The following is an 18,331-nucleotide window of genomic DNA, read 5'->3' on the forward strand; positions in this document are numbered from 1 at the left end:
GAAATTGGGAGGGGACACAAATGCCCACCAAATGCCTATTTGAAGGGTTACTTGTTTAAACCATGATGTAAAGCTAGTAATCGAATCACTCAAAGGAAATTATTCATTCCTTTTTCACACCTAGACTCCTCCCTGCCTCACTATAAACCACATAATTAGACAAAACTTAAGGGAAATACTGTTGAGTCTTAAGATTGTATTACATTTGATTATGCAGCTGGATCACAAGGCTAGTTCAGAACATTAAACTTATTGTATACAGCAATGGCAATATTTGTTAAAAACACATATCGGTTTTGCAGAAGAAGTGGCTGCCCATAGAAGTATCAAGTCTGTGTATAGCTACAGAAATTATGTAAAGTATCTCTCTTATCCAATGTAGTTGAGGCCAGTTATTAACCAAAACAATTGTTAAAATGAGGACTACACTATGTTAAAACACATAAATGTACCTTCATTGGTCAATCTTGATAGAGGCCTCTATTTTACTGATTGGAGCTCTGAGTTACCTTTCTTGAATAAATTGTATAAGTAACACAACATTGGGGAAATACAGAATTTTTAAAAAAATGAGCAATTAAATATTAGTGTATAGAATCACTTTTGATTCATACCTCAAAAATACACTAATGAATTATGGATCAAGAACTACAAGAATAAAGAAGAACTTAATGGTGGGAGAGGGTAAATAATTATTTGTGGAATAATAATAGCAATCCAAACCAAGACAATGGTTTTGAATTCATAAAGAACATAAAAAACTAAGACAATGGTTTTGAATTCATAACAAGAAAAAATATTTGGTACATTCCCATAAAATATGTGAAACCCAAACACCTAATATTTTCCTGGAGAAATTAAATACCTTACTCTCACCCTTCACTCCTTTTCTGGTTTCTTTGAATATATAGATAGAGAAATCTGGATGAATAAATACTAAATGATAAATAGATAGGTGGATAGATACATAGATAAATGAATAAATGTGTGTTTAATAATTTTTTAAGCTGTTTCAGAGATAAGTAAATACCCAGTCCTTACCCTTTACTCTTTTTCTGGCTTCTTTGAATATACGTAGAGAAAAATCTGGATGGATAAATACTTAATTAAATGGATGGATGGATAGTTAAATGAATATATGTGTTTGTGTGTGTTCACTAATTATTGGTTTATTTTAGTGCCAGACACTGAGTGAGGTGTTGGGGAACACAATGCTGGACACAGACCTTACACTGAGACACCTAACACAATTGAAGGATGAGCACTCAATGATTCACCAGCCAGGCAGGTACCCCAACTTTCTTAGGCACCATGGTTGCCCAAGTTATTTGGGAGCAGGCACTATAATATCAACATTTAGTGCAGACAAAGAATGTTTCTTAACATATTTTTTTACTTTTGAGTTTTTTCTACAATACAACAAATTTCTTATATGTTTGTTTATTTTTATTAATGTTTGGAATTCAAAAGGATTAACAAGAGACAAAGGCTAGGTAGTTCTTTGCTCCCAAATTAACCTCCTAAGAAACCACTTTCCCACACAATAAAGCTCCCTAATTTGATTCCCAGGTATCACCTAGAGATAGTTGACACATGTACATTAGGGATCCTGCTTCCTGGTAACTCAAAATAATTTATGGAATAACATTTGACCCAAGACAATAACTCTAAAAAGAAAGCAACCTCTGGAAGATCATTAATTCTGTTTTGTGTCTGGCTTTGTAGTACTTACACAAGAAAATCACTGAATTTAAACTGTCACCTACTCGTATCATCGGCTCGTTCTTTTCAGGGAGTCCATGCCATAAACCAAGAAAGAAATCCAACGTTGGGTTTGTGAGAGTGTTCACTAATCACCTCTCTTCTCTTTTGAACCTACTTGAAAATGAACATAGGAAGTTAGATGTGAATTAAAGTGTGTCCTTGAATAAAATTGAGATATAATCAACATATAACATATTAGTTTCAGATATTAACCCCTTATCAGATACATGATTTGTAAATGTTTTCTCCCATTTGGTAGGCTGTATTTCCATACTGTTGATCGTTTTCTTTACCGTGCAGAGCATGTTGGTTTAATGTAATTCTCCTTGTTTATTTATGCCTCTGTTGCCTGTGCTTTTGGTGTCACAACCAATGTCACAAAGTTTTCTCCCTATATTTTATTCTAAGATTTTTTTTCTTGCCCAAACTTCATTATTTATAGTGTGTATACATCACAATATGTCCTCCCCACAGCCGAATCAGAAATCTACATAAACATAAATTTAAAAATTTTGATATCTAGAATTAGCCAGCTGGACTCAGTTGAGATGATCCCAATTTTGTTGGCAACAACCAAAAAGCATCATAGTCGGGAGCCAGCTGAACATATGTCTTTTAATCTCTATCAGGCCCGATTGGGGTGTTGACTTTGGCTATGTCAATGTCACAGAGCTTCTTCACAGCCTGTTTGATCTGGTGCTTATTGGCCTTGACATCCACAATGATCACAAGTGTATTGTTCTGTTCTATCTTCTTCATGGCTGACTCAGTAGTCAGGGGGAACTTGATGATAGCACAGTGGTCAAGCTTGTTTCTCCGGTTGGGGGTGGGGGAAGGGTGCTCTTCTGAGGATATTTGGGTTGCCGTTGTTGGAGCTACAGTGCCTTGGGCCATTGGAAGGTGGGTGACGTGTGTATCTTCTTTTTGTGTGTGGCTGTAGACGCCTTTCAGCACTGCTTTCTATGCCTTTGAAGCCTTCGCTTTGGCTTCGGCTTTAGGAGGGGCAGGGACTTTCTTCTTCGCTTCTGGCGCCATCTTTGTGAAAAGCCATTCTAGGACTTTTATAGATATTTTTTATCAAGTCATGTTGAGGATGTTCCCCCCCAATCCTATACTGTTGAAAGTTTTTGTCATGAGTTCATATTGGAGTTTATCAAATGCACTTTCTATTTTTATTGATATGATCAGGTGATTTTTCTTTTTTAGCCTATTGATGTGATGAATTACGTCAATTGATTTTCAAATGTTGAACCAGGCCTGCATACCTGGGATAAATCCCACTTGGTCATGGTGTATAATTCATGTTATACATTTTGTTGAGGCTTTTTGCACCTATGTTCACAACAGAGATTCATCTGTATTTTTCTTGTAATGCTGGTATTAGGATAATGCTGTCCTCATAAAGTGTGTTAGGAATTATTCTTTCTGCCTCTACCCTCTGAAAGAGATTGCAGAGAATTGGTAATAAATGTTTCCTTAAATGTTTGGTATAATTTACTAGTGAACCCCTCTGGGCCTGCTGCTTTCTGTTTGGGAAGGTTCTTAATTATTGATTCAGGTTCTTCGATAGATTTAAAGATTGTTTATTCCTGTGTGAGTTTTGGCAAATTTTATCTTTCAAGGAATTGGTCCATTTCATCTAGACTATCAAATATGTGGGTATAGAGCTATTCATAGTACTTCTTTATTATATTTTTACTGTTCATATGAGCTGAAGTAATGTTTCCCCTTTGATTTCTGATATTTATAATTTGTGTCTTCTCTCTTTTTTTATAATTTCTTGAGCCTTCTTTGTTGACCCATGTGTCATTTAGATGTATGTTGTTTAATCTCCAAATATTTGGTAATTCTTTGGATAGAGAATTTTCTTGATCTGGTTTAATTCCATTGTGGTCTTACATTACTCTTTCTATGATTTCTACATTTTTAAATTTTTAAACGTGCCTTTTATGTCCCAGATTGTAGTCTACATTTGTGAATGTTCCATGTGGGCTTGAGAAGAATGTATATTGTATAGAGTATTCTATAAATGGCAATTAGATCAAATTGATTGGTAGTACTGTTTTAGTCAGTCATATTCTTAATTTTCTTTCTGTTTGATTTATGCATTACCTACAGAGGGGCTTTGAAGTCTCCACATTTAATCGTAGATTTATCTATTTCTCCTAACAGTTCTATCAGTTATGCCTCATGTATTTTCAAAGTCTGTTATTAGGCTCTTTGGAGAATTGACAACTTTACCATTATGTAATATATATCTTTATCCCTAATAATTTTCTTTTCTGAAGTTTGCTTTTTTTGAAATTCATATAGCTACTCTAGCTTTCTTTTTTTTTAAATTAATGTTAGCATAGTATATCCTTCTCCATTTCTTCACTTTTAATCTATTTGTGTCTTTATAGTTAGAGTAACTTTTTTCGTAAACAAACTATAGGTCGGTTTGATTTGTAACCACTTTGACAATCTCTGTCTTTTAATTAGTATATTCAGCTTACTAACATTAAAAGTGATTACTGATACAGTTTGATTAATATCTACCTTGTTTATAACTCTTTTCTATTCATTGTACTTGTTCTTTGTTGTTTCTCTTACCTACTCTTTTTGTTTTCTGTGGTTCAAATGAAAATTTTGTGATTTAACTTATCTTTAAGAATGTTAATTATACCTCTTTTTAAAAAATAATTTAGTAGGGGTTGCCCTGGAGTTTGCAATATTTTTTTAACTAATAAAATTTACCTTCAAATCACAAAGAAGACTGGGGAAGCAAGTGTCTGGCTTCTACCTTGGCAATGCTCATAAAGCAGGAAATTCTGCAAATACTGGAAGGTTGTTCAAAATTGCTGAGAAGCTAGAAAGAATGATAAATGTCTACTCAATATTTTCTTAACCATTTTTTCCCCGTATTTTCCTCCTCTTTGCTTATTGCCTAAAATAGCAAATTCCTTTCTATTTGATCTTCTGGTAATTAGGTCGTTCTACAATTATTTTATTGCTTTTCAATCGTACGGTTGAGTTCTTTTTCAAAAATATCATAGTGTCATGCTTTTAATTTCCAAGAATCCTCTTATTCCGATAGTTTCATTCTTTGGATGCAATAACCTTTCAAATCTATTCTAAGGTATGAATTTTAAATATATAGGAGGTTATCTTTTTTCTTTCGTATTTGCGTATTCACTTGATGTCTCTTTTTCTTGCTTTTTGTTTTGCTCAAAATTCCTAGTAACTCATTTTTTTTGTATTCATATTTATGAATAAGGGATTCAGTTCATCAGTATAAGTGTCATGGAGGTTTTGGGGGGAGCCATTTTCAAGCTTTTTTCCCTAGAGATAACTGCTCTCCAAAAAAGAAATATCTTTAGGGTTCCATAAGAGTGGTGAGGAAAGCTTAAGAAATGCTGGGGAATAAAGGGAAGCTTTTATGAAGGGCGCATGAATGAGAAGCAAACAATCTACTGACCTTCCTGAAATAGTGAGATAAGGAAAAAATCACTGTGGTCCAACTCATTTCAGCCTGAAGCTACATGTTCTTGTTGTTTTCTTCATGTCCATTTATGTTCATTTGAGGGTCAGATTTTACTTTTTTACCTTACCCCAACCCTGAAGCTCATGGTAGATCATCGTTTTAGGTGAGTGAGAATTTCTACCTTATTTAGCACTTCTAAAGAGATTTATCCCGTAGGCTAAAGAACATTCAAACTGGGACTGTCCTAACTATTGCACAATTATTTAATGAATTGACTCACTAATTGGCCTGTGGCCAGCTCCCATTACTAACTCTGGAGACTCAATGTTTTGCATTTCTCTGAGGTTTCTAGCACTCATCTTGCTATCAACTGTGTATTTTATAGAAATTCTTCAAGTTCTTAGTATGACAATGACATCCTGCATTGTCTCCAGTGCTGTTACAGATTTGTTCCTTTTCTTGTATCACTCCTATTTTTAAAGGTGATTTTATAGATGAAAGCAAATAATGTCTGTCATCTTGATGTGGTGGCCACATTTGTTTCTTCCACTTCACAATGGGTGACTAAATCACCGGGTAAAATCAGAATGAACAGGTTAGCCTAGACTACATATGCATTACCCTAATTGAAAATTCATATTTTTTCATCTCTATATTTGGAATTTGTGCTTTTGCCAAGATTCTTCAACATGGGCATCTTTACCTTCAAATGCAAACTATTATTAAATGTTTGTAAAATTCATTTCAGTACTTCCGAGAATTTTTCTTAGCTATTCTGAACCACATATATGCTTATTAACATAAAAACACATGTTGATATAAATATATTTTTATATGAAGACAAAAATATTTATTATGGTTATTCTGGAAGGTGGAATTTTGAATGATGTTTCTGCTTTTAGATTCTATTTTTCTAAAATTTCTACAATAAACATGTGTACTTGAAAGGGAAGGCATTTAAAAATAAGTGTATTTGGTTTGTTTTCTTTCAGTTTGCTATACAAATGCTATACTGTGCCCATAGCTACATAGAGAAGTAATCACATTTTTGAACAATAAATTTAAGGTATGGAAAAATCTAAAAGTGTAAAGAGACTTATGTGCATCAGTTGCGTAGAGATTTTTGTGTGTGTGTACTATGAACTTTAAAACTTCATGCATTACTTCTCTGCTTTTTCCTGCCAGCTGCTGATCTTCAAAACAACATGTTATTGAGATGAGTCACGAAAATCAGTGTGAAATAGAATGCGTTACTGCTGGAAGTTCTTCCTCCTTAGAGTGCTTAATACTATTTGGCAGTATTGTATAAAGGACGAACGGGGTTATAAAAACCGAGATTAGAAATTAGTCCTGTCAGCACACCTTAAAAGAATTATAATTTTGCCAGGAATGTGCAACAAAAGAATCAATGTTAATTCATTTAACAATAACATTTGTTATGCAAAATAAATAATGCATTACGAGCATTACAAGTTGAGATCTCTTCTAAGGTCAAATATAGGACTTCGTAGGCTCCATTATAAGTTGGCTAACAACAACTCACATCTCACAAATTTCTCCATAAGCTATAGAAAACTATAGGCACAAAGATAATTTTATTAAAATATTATAACATTAGCATTTTTTAAATTTAATATTTGGGACTCTTTCCATAAAAGTGCCTGAGGAGTAAGAGGCAGAATATGGCTCTAAATGTAAAAGTGACATTGGGAGGCATTTTTGAAATCTGGGGAAAATGATAGACTTCAAAGTGTTAACATTTTCATTTGCTATGAAAAAATAGGCAAAATTTGGAAGTGAGGTGAAAAGTTGGATGCCATGTCGCTTTGGTGTCATCCTAAAGTGACAATCATCCCAAGGTTATCTAGGAGCCTGGTTCTCAAACTTCACCATGCATTAGAATGGACTTTACCTGAAGGACTTACTAAATCACAGAGTTGGGGTAAACCCTAACCAGAGTCTCCGATTCCCTAGATCTTGCACTGGGCCTGAGAGTTGTTATTTCTAACAAATCCAAGTCATGAGGATGCTCTTGGTCCAGGGACTACAGTTTTAGAAGTGCCTACTTATGCTTACTGTACTCTATCAATTGAAGTTTTCAGGTATCAATTTATAGACTGTCAAATTACTTAAACAAGGAAGTCATTAGTCTAAGGTGGCTCCAACCCCTCAGTGTCTACATAAGCAAACTGAAAGCTAAGGCAAGCCTGTAAATGCTTTAAGATTACAAAATCAAAACCTGAAGACAACCAATCATAAACAGCCAACTAGGCTTTAAACTATAGCCGATCAAATAATTTCCAATCAAATAATTTTTTTGGCTGCTGTTGGCTGAGTGCTACTAACCACTTTCTATTTTGTGCTATCTAATTTAAATCGATTTTTTATTTTTGCTCAATTAAACTTAAAATTTTTAATATGCCTCAGTTTATCTTTTAACAAGACTTTAGTTCAATAGAAATGGAAATAGTCTCTGTCCAGTAAAACAGATAACACTGTTTGCCCTATAAGACATTATCTTACCCAATCATGTTATCTAAACATTTCTGTGTGTGTGTGTGTGTGTGTGTGTGTATTTGTATACATTCAAACACATATGTAATAGCTTCTCAAATGTGCCTCGAATTGGTTTTAACAGCTTACTGGTTTCCTCATAAATGAGTTTAATAACATTTAGACACAGTTTCATATTATATTTGTATGAGATTCATAATGTTACTTTTATAAAAATATACTTTAATATATAGTAATGAATCAATTTTAACTGAATATTGTGGCACTCTTCTGGACTTTATTATATTTTAACCAAGTATTGTACATAGACCATCAAGATAACATCTTTTAAATTGAAAATTACATATTTTGTGAAACATTAAATTACTTTGAAATTTCTTATGTTATTTCAACAGACTTCCTTTTCTTGCCTCAGATTTATGTGCTTCTGTATTTTCTTAAAGCTTTATCATAAAGTTGTATTATATGATGATTATCAATCAGAAATCATTTTCTCTTTGTTTTCACTTAAGTAGCTAATAAAGAGTGTTTTTAATGTTAACATGTAGAAATATATAACATCGCTCTATGTATGTCTTTCATAAAGGTTTGGTGGCATCCATATTAGGAAATAAAAAATATATATATATTAGCATAGAGAAATAATAACAGAACATGGAAGCCAGAAGTTTATGTGTGTTTCTAGGAATTATGTAAATAGTTGGGAGATCAATAGCTACAAATTCAACTGCCAATTTAGCACTAATTTCCTGTGGGTCTTGGGAAATCACTAAGCCTTTTCATTTTTTTGTATCATTGTTTGCCAAGTATTATAATATTTGCAGGTATATGATATGGTAATTAATGAAGTAATAAGCAATGTTTAAAAATTGAATGGCCTAGTGCAAAAAAAAAAAATGTAGTATTGAAAAATATAAATCTTCAAAACCACCATGAAATAGTATTTCACATCCATTAGGATGGCTACGAGGAAAAGAAAATAACAAGTGTTGGCAAAAATGTGCAGAAATTGGAGCTTTTGCGTTTTTGTCAGTGAAAATGCAAAATAGTACATTTGCTAGGGAAACACTATGGAGATTTTTCAAAATTCTAAAAATTAATTCACAAATGATCCAGCAATCCCACTTCTGGGCATTTAATCAAAAGAATTGAAAGCAGATTCTCAAAGAGATATTTGCACACCCATGTTCATAGTAACATTATTCACAATAGCTAAGAAGTGGAAGCATCCCAAACATATGTGATATATTTGCAAGGAATATGATTCAGCCTTAAAAAGGAGAGAATTCATGTCACATACTACGACATGGATGAATCTTGAAGACATTATGCTAAGTGAAATAAGCCAGTCACAAAAAGACAAACATTATGATTCCACTTATATGAGGTATCTAAAGTAGTCAAATCCATAGAGCAGTGGAAGAGTGATTACTAGAGGCCTCAGGAGGGGAGAAACAGGGAGTTGCTTAATGGTTTTAGAGTTTCAGTTTTGCAACTTGAAAAAGTTCTAAAGATGCATTGCACAATAATGTGAATACACTTAACCCTATGAAACTATACACTTAAACAAGGTTAAGATGGCAAATTTTACATGTTTTTTTTTTAACCTTAATTAAATATGGAAAAAATAGAAATCCTTCTGGATAGGACTAATATTTTATGGCTTTATAAGAAGGCAGCTACAGGAATGTTATTTAAGGCTTACCAAAAGATTCTCTTCTCTCTAATCTGTCTTTATGACTTAAATGTCACCCATAGAGCGTCATACCTGTGATTATGAGTATATTTCGTATTGTGAGTAAATACCTAACATAATGACCTATAATCAAGTATTTACATTTTAAGAACATTATTGCAGATTGTTGAGAGTAAGCTTTGAAAGAATAAGGGAGGAAAAAGAGCAGGAAGGCAAGGAGTCCTTGGTGAAGGGAAAGTCAGAGCCTGGGGAAGCCTGATTATATACTGAAAAATTCACCTATTTAACTCCACCTCAGACCTGCAAAATATTTTCCCTTCCTACTTCCTGTTGCCCTGGGGAAAGTTGCTGTTACCATAGAAAAGGGGTTGTGTGTGTGTAAGCTACGCATTCCTTTTCAGACAAAAGAAACATTGTGAGGGAATTACTTTTCAGAGATCCTAACTTCTAGTCCGTTAGCAATATTTTTCCTGATTTTGAAGTTAAATCCCTTATAGATTGTTTCTCCTCATTTCCATATCTTCCTTAAGTTCAGTTGAGGAACTTTATTTTATGATCATTAAAAAGGAACCAGAGTGTTGATCTGTGTTTCAATTCAAACACAGATCATTCGCCTCTTAGTCTGAGCTGTGGAACTTTGTTCTGGAAAAAATTCCATTCTTAATTTTGTGATTTTTAAATGTATACATTAAAAAAAAAAGTGGCTATCATGGAAACCTGGGAGTAAATAGCCTGGTAACTTTACCAGGATTGTGCACTTGCTATTGCCAAAGCTGGAATAACAATTGTGTGTTTACTGGGGAATATGGAACTTTCTGTCATAAAGTTGGCTACTTTTTTTAGCCGGGTGTTCCATAACTCTTCAGGTGTATTCCCAAAATAGAAATAATATATTCTGTACTGAAGACATAGAAAAATATTTGTTATTTTGATATAGCAGTATGGTAGTTAGTGAAAAAAATAAAGTCTTATTTTTATATTACCTTATGCGTCTACATTTTTCCCTTCTCTTTTGTCTGAGTACTCAAAGGATGTTCATGAAAGTGTTGTGGGTTTTGGTTTCCTTTATTTTTAATTAAACTTTGAAGTGATTTATTATACAAAATATGGAGAGCAGAGTAAAATGTAAAGGTGAAAAAGCCATAAACTCATTATCCTGAGTCATTTTTTGTTAATAATTTGATGTATGTTTTTCCAGAATTTTTTCTTAAGCATTTTTTATTTATTATTTTTTTCACAAAGCTGAGATTATTAAGGCTTTAATTGCAGTTGTAAAAGGAATTGCAGACTCCTTGCTTAAGTGGCGAAGAAACCTGTATAAAATTGCTTCATTCAGTATTTCTTTACCTTTATTCTTCAGCAATAGAATCTATCTAAGCCATCTATCATTAAACATTTCTTATTAATAATACGCTCTCAATTTTGCTTTAAAATGTTTATTTCCCTATTTGACAAGTAGGGTTTATGTAATTTTTGATTTTTTATTTGATTAAATAATTCTTATTTGATCAATAAATATGTGCTATGAGAAAGAAACTAAGCAATACTTTTAGCGCCAGAGGATCAGAGTCTGGATTTAGCTGCAAAATATTCCTGGCTGACAGGTGAGTGCTATGGGATTTAAGATGCCAAGAGGGCATAAGAGATGATGAGATGAGACTTCCATGGCTGAAGTTGGTCAATGGTTGTTCCCTTCATCTCTCATGATAATGTCCCTAGCTGTGTCTTATGGGATTGGCTTATGAGGTTGTGTTTTATGAGGTGATGAGGCTGAGAATGTGTGCAAGTGAAAATTGCAAGGAACTAGAAAATGTAATGGATTTACATAAGCTTTCTTGAAAAGGTACTCTTTATAATAAGACTGGAAATATTAATAGCTTTTCAGGATACCAATACATAACGTTTATCGAGTGCTTACGATATATCCGGCACATAACATTTGTTATGGTGTCCTCTCAAGAGTCCTATAAATTAAATAGTGTTATTTTGTCTCATTTTAGCAATGAAGAAACTGTGTTATAGAGAAAATAAATAATTTGCCCAAAGTCAATAGCTAGTTAGTACCAGAATTTGAACTTTGGCAATCTGACTTGAGAGTCCACTTTGTTAACAATGTTTTACTGTGTCTCATCTGGAAAATTCAGATCAATAAACCTCAAGATTCTGAGTCTTGTTATTAGTCTTTTCTGAAAAAGTAACACCAATTTCCAAACGTCAAATATAGAGAGCTTTTGTCAGTATTTTTAGATCTTGGAGGACATGAAAACTCAAAACGTTTTAAACTCATATTCTTCTTTCTTTCGAACTGGACCAAAATGACTTATTGAATGTCTTCAATGGAAAATTAAACAGTTGCTGAAGAACACCGTAACTGGTATCTGATTCTGTAGGTACCCTGTACTTTTCATTTTCTTTGAGCTATTTTACAATTCTTATAAATTATAAATAACTGATAGCAATGCAGATGATTGCTGTCTAAATTCATGCATGTGAATTTTGTTTGGGGTAGGTGCAATTGATTTATCTCTGCCCGTGGAATAAGCCAGATTTACAACTATTTGTAAATTAATTTCAACATACTTAATCTCTATATATGTGTGATTCTTTAACTCTCACTTGAATCAGTTGATACATCTATGACTCCTTCATTAATTAACAAGTAAAATACAATCTGGCAGGTGTCCATTTCATATTTGTATGAGAGTCACGATTATATCCTCTTTTAATGCCTCAAACTTCCTGTTATTCTTTTACTCTAATCAGCCTCTGTATCCTATACATCCTACTTCAAACATATTTTAACCCTATCTTTTCTGTCCCTTTTTCCTTATTTGGATCCTCATCATCTCATCAATACACTGTATCAGAAGTCTAATTGACATACGAATGTTTGCTGAATAAATGCAAAAGATAACAGGGCTCTAGAAAGTCTGCTCTTTCGAAAATGTTTCTGAAATATGGTTTCATTGATACTTCTTTTTCTGATAAAACATTTTAGTGCAATATGTCCATTCCTTCAACAATAATAAAATTGCTCTTGCACCCATAATTCAACTGACTTTGCAGTGGCTGATACCTGGTTACATCTTTTCTTCTCTTCCATTTCTTTAGGCATGGCTGGGTGACAACAAATAGTTTGTTCATCACCTAGAGCTTCTACTATTGGGATATTCCAATTAATGGTAATCCATTCAGCTGTTTCTTATTTTTTAAGCTTGATAATAGGATTGGGTTTGACTGGTCATAAGGGATGAAGAAGGGGAATCATCAATATATAAAATTTGCTTTGCTAATTCAGAGTAGTCAATATTTTAAGCTCTTCTTCCGTCAAAGAATACTCCTCAAAAATGTCATTTGTGCCAAATTGTTTTTATTACTGTTGTCGTTCTTGTTGGCACTTTCCAAGTATACCTCTGGTAGGTGCCAACTTCAACATTCATTCTTGTATATGCTTGTGGTAACATAAACAGCATAAATCATAGCCCAGAATTTCCCTAACCTAATATATTAATTTTTGGGTGAAATAATGCCCTTATTCAAAGCCTTGATCTTCAGGATGACACCTCAAACCACTGTTTGGAATCTAGAAGTCACATGCAGGGGCAGGTGGATAAAAAGTATTTTCGAACAATCCTATTTCCTGAGTTTCTGTGACTGCACACACAAAATAATTAAAAATTATACTTCTTGAAAGGTTCAGGAGCCATTCCAGCACTTGCTTAAGTATCATAAGGAATAGGAGGCTTTAACATTCTTGAGAGCCAGAGGTATAACAAATTTGCCATTAGCAAAATGTTTGCATTTATGAGGAGCAGAAGCTGGAGAAAAAGAAAGGGAGCTTATTCTGTCCCTATTTAAGTTGAAACTACAAAAGCTGTATATGTGTCCATTTTCAGTGGCCCCATTGTTACTATGTAAACAATACTAGGAATGTTCATTTTATCTAGATGTTTATAAGATAGATAAAATGTCAAAATACTCTTCTAAAACACAGAATTTTAAAATTGAGTAAAACTTGAAAATTGAACCTCTTCAGTATTTCTTAAAACGTAACACTTGACCACAGATATGAATTTTGTGAATGCTTAGACACAATTAGAATTTATGTACATATCTATTAGAAAATTTCCCTTTTTATTAAGAATTATTTTATTATAAAATTATGGGGTTTTTTTTACTAATATACACCTTTTATTAACTTATATTAATATAATTATCTCTAAGCTAGTATATAATTACGCAACCTAACATTTTCTAATCTTTTCTTGCTTATGAACTCTCCGAAGTTTTAAAAATCATTTTATCTATTTTTGTATGATATACAATAAAAAAATGAATTTAAGTAAAATATTTTTACATTAGCATATCAACATATAATCTACATTCTATCAAAATAATTTTCCATCTAAAAATGTAGAGCTTTTATTTAAAATAACAATTTTAATATTTAAAATAGTTAAAATTTATTATCTGATTATTTAAAATATATATAAGGATAAATTTATAATCCTTCCTAGTCAGTAAACAAAATCAAGGTGCTTAATTTCCTTTAAATTAATAATGTAAAAAAAAGCCTATCTTGTCAAAATGATATTTAAAATGAAATTTATTTTCTTTTGGGACTGAATATATGTTTTAAATATATATTAATGTGTAACTAAACATTATGCAACGAAAAGAGCAGAAAAACCTTTCACAATCTTGGAATTTCAGTATATTTTTCAAAAACTCAACTGTTTTATTTATTACTTATTTGTTTGTTTGTTTATTTTTCATTGACGAAGCAAAATCTGTGTTTTGAGGCTATTTCTGAAGATCTTTTCATAAATAAAATAATTGCTTTAAGGTATAGTAATTATTTCACAATACGTGGATTGCATATTATGTTTTCTCTTTTTTGAAGCCCTTCTCTTAAAGAACTATTTAAAAGTGTAGCTTCTGATCTGGTGAAGAATAGTTTTTGTATTATAACCACAAAGAAGCAGAACTTTTTGCTACATAGTGTGACTTAATTGATGAGATTGACTTTGACAGTAACTAACAGTATCAAAATTGAGGAGAGTAAATTTCTCCAACGGGTATAATACACAACTCTTTCATAACAATTTTATCAATATTTTTCGCTGGATAAGATTATATCATAGACAGTGAGGACATTAACAAATCTCTTGAGCTTGTTGATTTACTTTGCACAATATACAATCTCAGAAAATTTTATATAAACAACATTTTATCTGTAGAAAATTATTCTTTCATTTGACAAGTCTTCCCATAAGTTTCTTATAATAGTGATGAGCTAATTCAGAAACATAAAAAATAATCAAAGCAACCTAAAATATTTCTGCCATCTCTCTTTTTATAAGATAAATGTATAAATAGTTGTGATTTTCCAGGGGATCTTTGAGAAATCTCAAAGATAGTTTTAATTTTAACTGTAAAAGACATCTAGCACTTGTTTTGGCAGTACATATACTAAAACTGGATTACAGAGAGAAGATTAGCATGGCACCGGCACAAGTATAACATGCAAATTTGTGAAGTGTTCCATGTTGTCAGCAAATGATGTTGGGAAAATTGACTATTTACATGCAAAAGAATGAAACTGGATTTATACTAAAGATTAACTTAAAGACTTAAATGTAAAAGCTAAAATCATAAAAATGAAAATATAAGAAAACTTGGTAACATTGGATTTAGCAACGATTGACACCAAAAGCATAGGCAATAAAGGAAAAAAATAGATGAATTGTAGTACATCAAAATTTAAAACTTTGTGCCTCAAAGGATACCATCAACAGAGTGAAAAGGGAACCAATGGAATGGCAGAAAATATTTGTAAATCACATATTTCACTAAGGGTTAAAATCCAGAATATATAAAGAACTTCTGCTACTCAACAAAAAAATACCCAGATTTTTAAATGAGTAAAAGAATTGAATAGATAATTCTCCAAAGAAGATATGCAAATGGCCAATAAGCATGTGAAAAAGTGTTCAAATCACTAATCATTAGAGAAATGTAAATCGAAACCACAACAAGATGTCATTTCACAACTATTTGGATAACTGTTATCTAAAAACCGAAAATAGCAAGTATTGGCAAGAATGTTTAAAAACTGGTAGTCTTGTTATTGCTTGCGCAAATAGAAAATGGTGTAGCCACTCTGGAAACTGATATGGCCATTCCAAAAAAAAAAAAAAAAAAGAAAGAAAGAAAGAGCTAGAACTACCATACGATCCAGCAATTCCACTTCTGGTTATATACACCAAAGATCTGAAAGAAGGGTCTCAAAGAGTTATTTATGTTCATAGCTGCATTAATTCACAATAGCCAAAGGGTGAAAGCAATCCAAGTGTTCACTGAAGAATGAGTGAATAAACAAAATGCAGTATTATTCAGCCATAAAAAGGAAGAAAATTCTGATACATGCTATAATATAGATGAAACTTAAAGACATTCTAAGTGAGAGAAACCAGTCACTGTAGAACCACTTATAAAAGGAATCTAATACAGTCAAATTCACAGAGACAGAAAGTAGAATGGTGGTTTCCAAGAGCTGGGCGGAGGAAGAGATGGGGAGATATTGTTTAATGGGGATGGGGTTTCAGTTTGGGAAGATGAAAAGTTCTGGAGATGTATGCTGGGAATGGTTGCACAATAATGTGAATGTATTCATCATACTTAATGCCACAGAACTGTACACTTTAAAATGTTTAGGATGGTAATTTTTATGTTCTTATATTTTATCATAATAAAAAAATTGAAATTCTTCAAAAATAATTTTTCTCAATTTAGAATTTGCTATTGGGGAAGCAAAATAAAAATTACCAAAATATATTTGGTCATTTGATTGAGAGAAGAGTAGAATAATCTGCAAACAGTGAAGAGTTATAGCCTAAGTCATCATAAATCAAAGTTACAATATGTTACAATAAAAATAGAGGGTAACAGAATTGTGAGGAATGTTAGCTGTTCTGAAGAGATGAACTTAAAAAATAAAATTCCAGTGTTAGATTAATTCAGTCCTCCACAGTAAAGGATATTAACATATATTTATAAATAAACTCTCCAAATTAAGGAAATTTTGCCAAAATTTTAACATATTTTGTCCGTTTCCTTTCAGACTCAGATATTATAAAGTATGGCAAATAAAGTTCACTTTCCTCAAATCTCCTACAACTTGCTATATACACTCAAGTTTTATCCTTCCCTGTGTTCTTTAAAATACTGGAACAAAGTGACTTGACTCTAAAATAATTTTTTTTTTTTCCTCAAAAAACATGCCAGGCTACCTCTCATGATTGTCAAGGGCTGAATTTCTCTTTCTCATCTTTTATGATTTTATTTTTTCTTTATTTATTGCGACTCGTTATATGACCCATAGTATGGTTCCATGTTCATTTGAATGATCAACATAAATCTCTCTCTATCCTAGGTAATATTTTCTTGTTTTGAGGTATAGATTATATGAAATTAATATAGACACTCCAAGTTTCTTTTGATTAATGTGCATGTCTATATATGTAGACATACACATATAAACACATATATGTATGTTTATATGCATATCTCTTTAATCATTTTAACCTATCTATTGAAAAAAAAGTAGGGAATTACAAAAGAGCATGAGGAAGTTTTGGGACTGATGGAAATATTCAGTATCTTGATTGGAAGTGATCTCATAAGGGATATATATATATAAATATATTAAAACTCATCTGATTGTATCCTTGAACTGATCGCAGTTTTTGGTACAAAAATTATACCTCAAAAAGATTGATTGAAAACAGACTATTAATAATAATAAAAATCTACAAACTCTCCAATATTTGGAAATTAATGAACATCTAGATAAACCATGGGTTAAAAAATAAATCACAATGAAAATTTCAATTATTTTGAACTAAATAATAATAAAAAAGACTTCAGACAGAAGTATCCAGGATGCAACTAGAGCAATGTTTAGAGAGGAATCTATAGCTCCAAATGTTTATATTAGACATGAAGAAATATTTAACAATATTGATCTAAGGCTTTACCATAGGAACCTAAAAACAAAAATCAAGTCCCAAGTCAGAAAAGAGAAACAATAAAGATCAGAGCAGAAATCAATGAAATTTAAAATGGCTGACCATAGAGAAAATTAACAAAGCAAAAAGTTTGTTCTTTGTAAATAATACAGTTGATAAATTCCTGGATGGGAGACATGCTGTTTGTTTTCTTTTGGGATGTGAGTGCACTAACCAAAGAAAATTGAATATCTCAGCGTTCTACATAATATTAATTTTACCTTAAATATTACCAAGACGACTATGGATCTTAGCCTTTACTGACAACTTTAGGTAAGATTTTGAGGGATACAAAGAAATTTGCTGTTTATAACAGTAAAGGTAAGGTAGGGACATTCTCAGTACCTGTGCAGAGACTTCGAATTATGGACAAGCATGTATGGTCACAGTTTATGAAAAATTATCCAAATCTTGGAAATAAACCAAGAGAGTACAGTATATATTTTCAGTGGATAATTATTTAATAAAAACATCTGAGGATTATTTGATTCTTTCAGAAAATTAAACAGACACTTTTACCTGTGTTTTACTTTTCTCCTTACTGTTTCATTAGAACCCCGACACTGAAATGTATGTAATCTTGCAGATTACTAAGTGATTGAAAAGTTAACTCCCAGAATTATGCTTTTTTTTGTTTCTTTTTCACTGTAAAGTAATGAGTTTTGTTTGTAACCTAGCAATCTTCTTCTAAAGCACCTATAAATAGTTCCTCAAAATGTTCTTTGAATTAGTTATATCTTACTTGTTAATGTTAAGAGACATTTTTTCTTAGGTCTCTCACGTTGCTGTGTATCTTATGAAAAGAGGTGCTAACTGCCTTTGCTC

General features: G+C 32.1%; 1 non-coding gene and 1 pseudogene across 1 annotated transcript; one reads left to right on the forward strand and one right to left on the reverse strand.

Moving 5' to 3' along the window:
- Window positions 1-2,251: 2,251 nt before the first annotated feature.
- Window positions 2,252-2,799, reverse strand: LOC107518808 (annotated as a pseudogene).
- Window positions 2,800-14,885: 12,086 nt separating this feature from the next.
- Window positions 14,886-14,991, forward strand: LOC118610863. The gene has a single exon (XR_004954125.1). It is a non-coding gene; the product is annotated as a U6 spliceosomal RNA (small nuclear RNA).
- Window positions 14,992-18,331: the final 3,340 nt, after the last annotated feature.

This window comes from Rousettus aegyptiacus, unplaced genomic scaffold (genome assembly GCF_014176215.1).
Source record: "Rousettus aegyptiacus isolate mRouAeg1 unplaced genomic scaffold, mRouAeg1.p scaffold_m13_p_13, whole genome shotgun sequence".
NCBI classification, from domain to species: domain Eukaryota; kingdom Metazoa; phylum Chordata; class Mammalia; order Chiroptera; family Pteropodidae; genus Rousettus; species Rousettus aegyptiacus.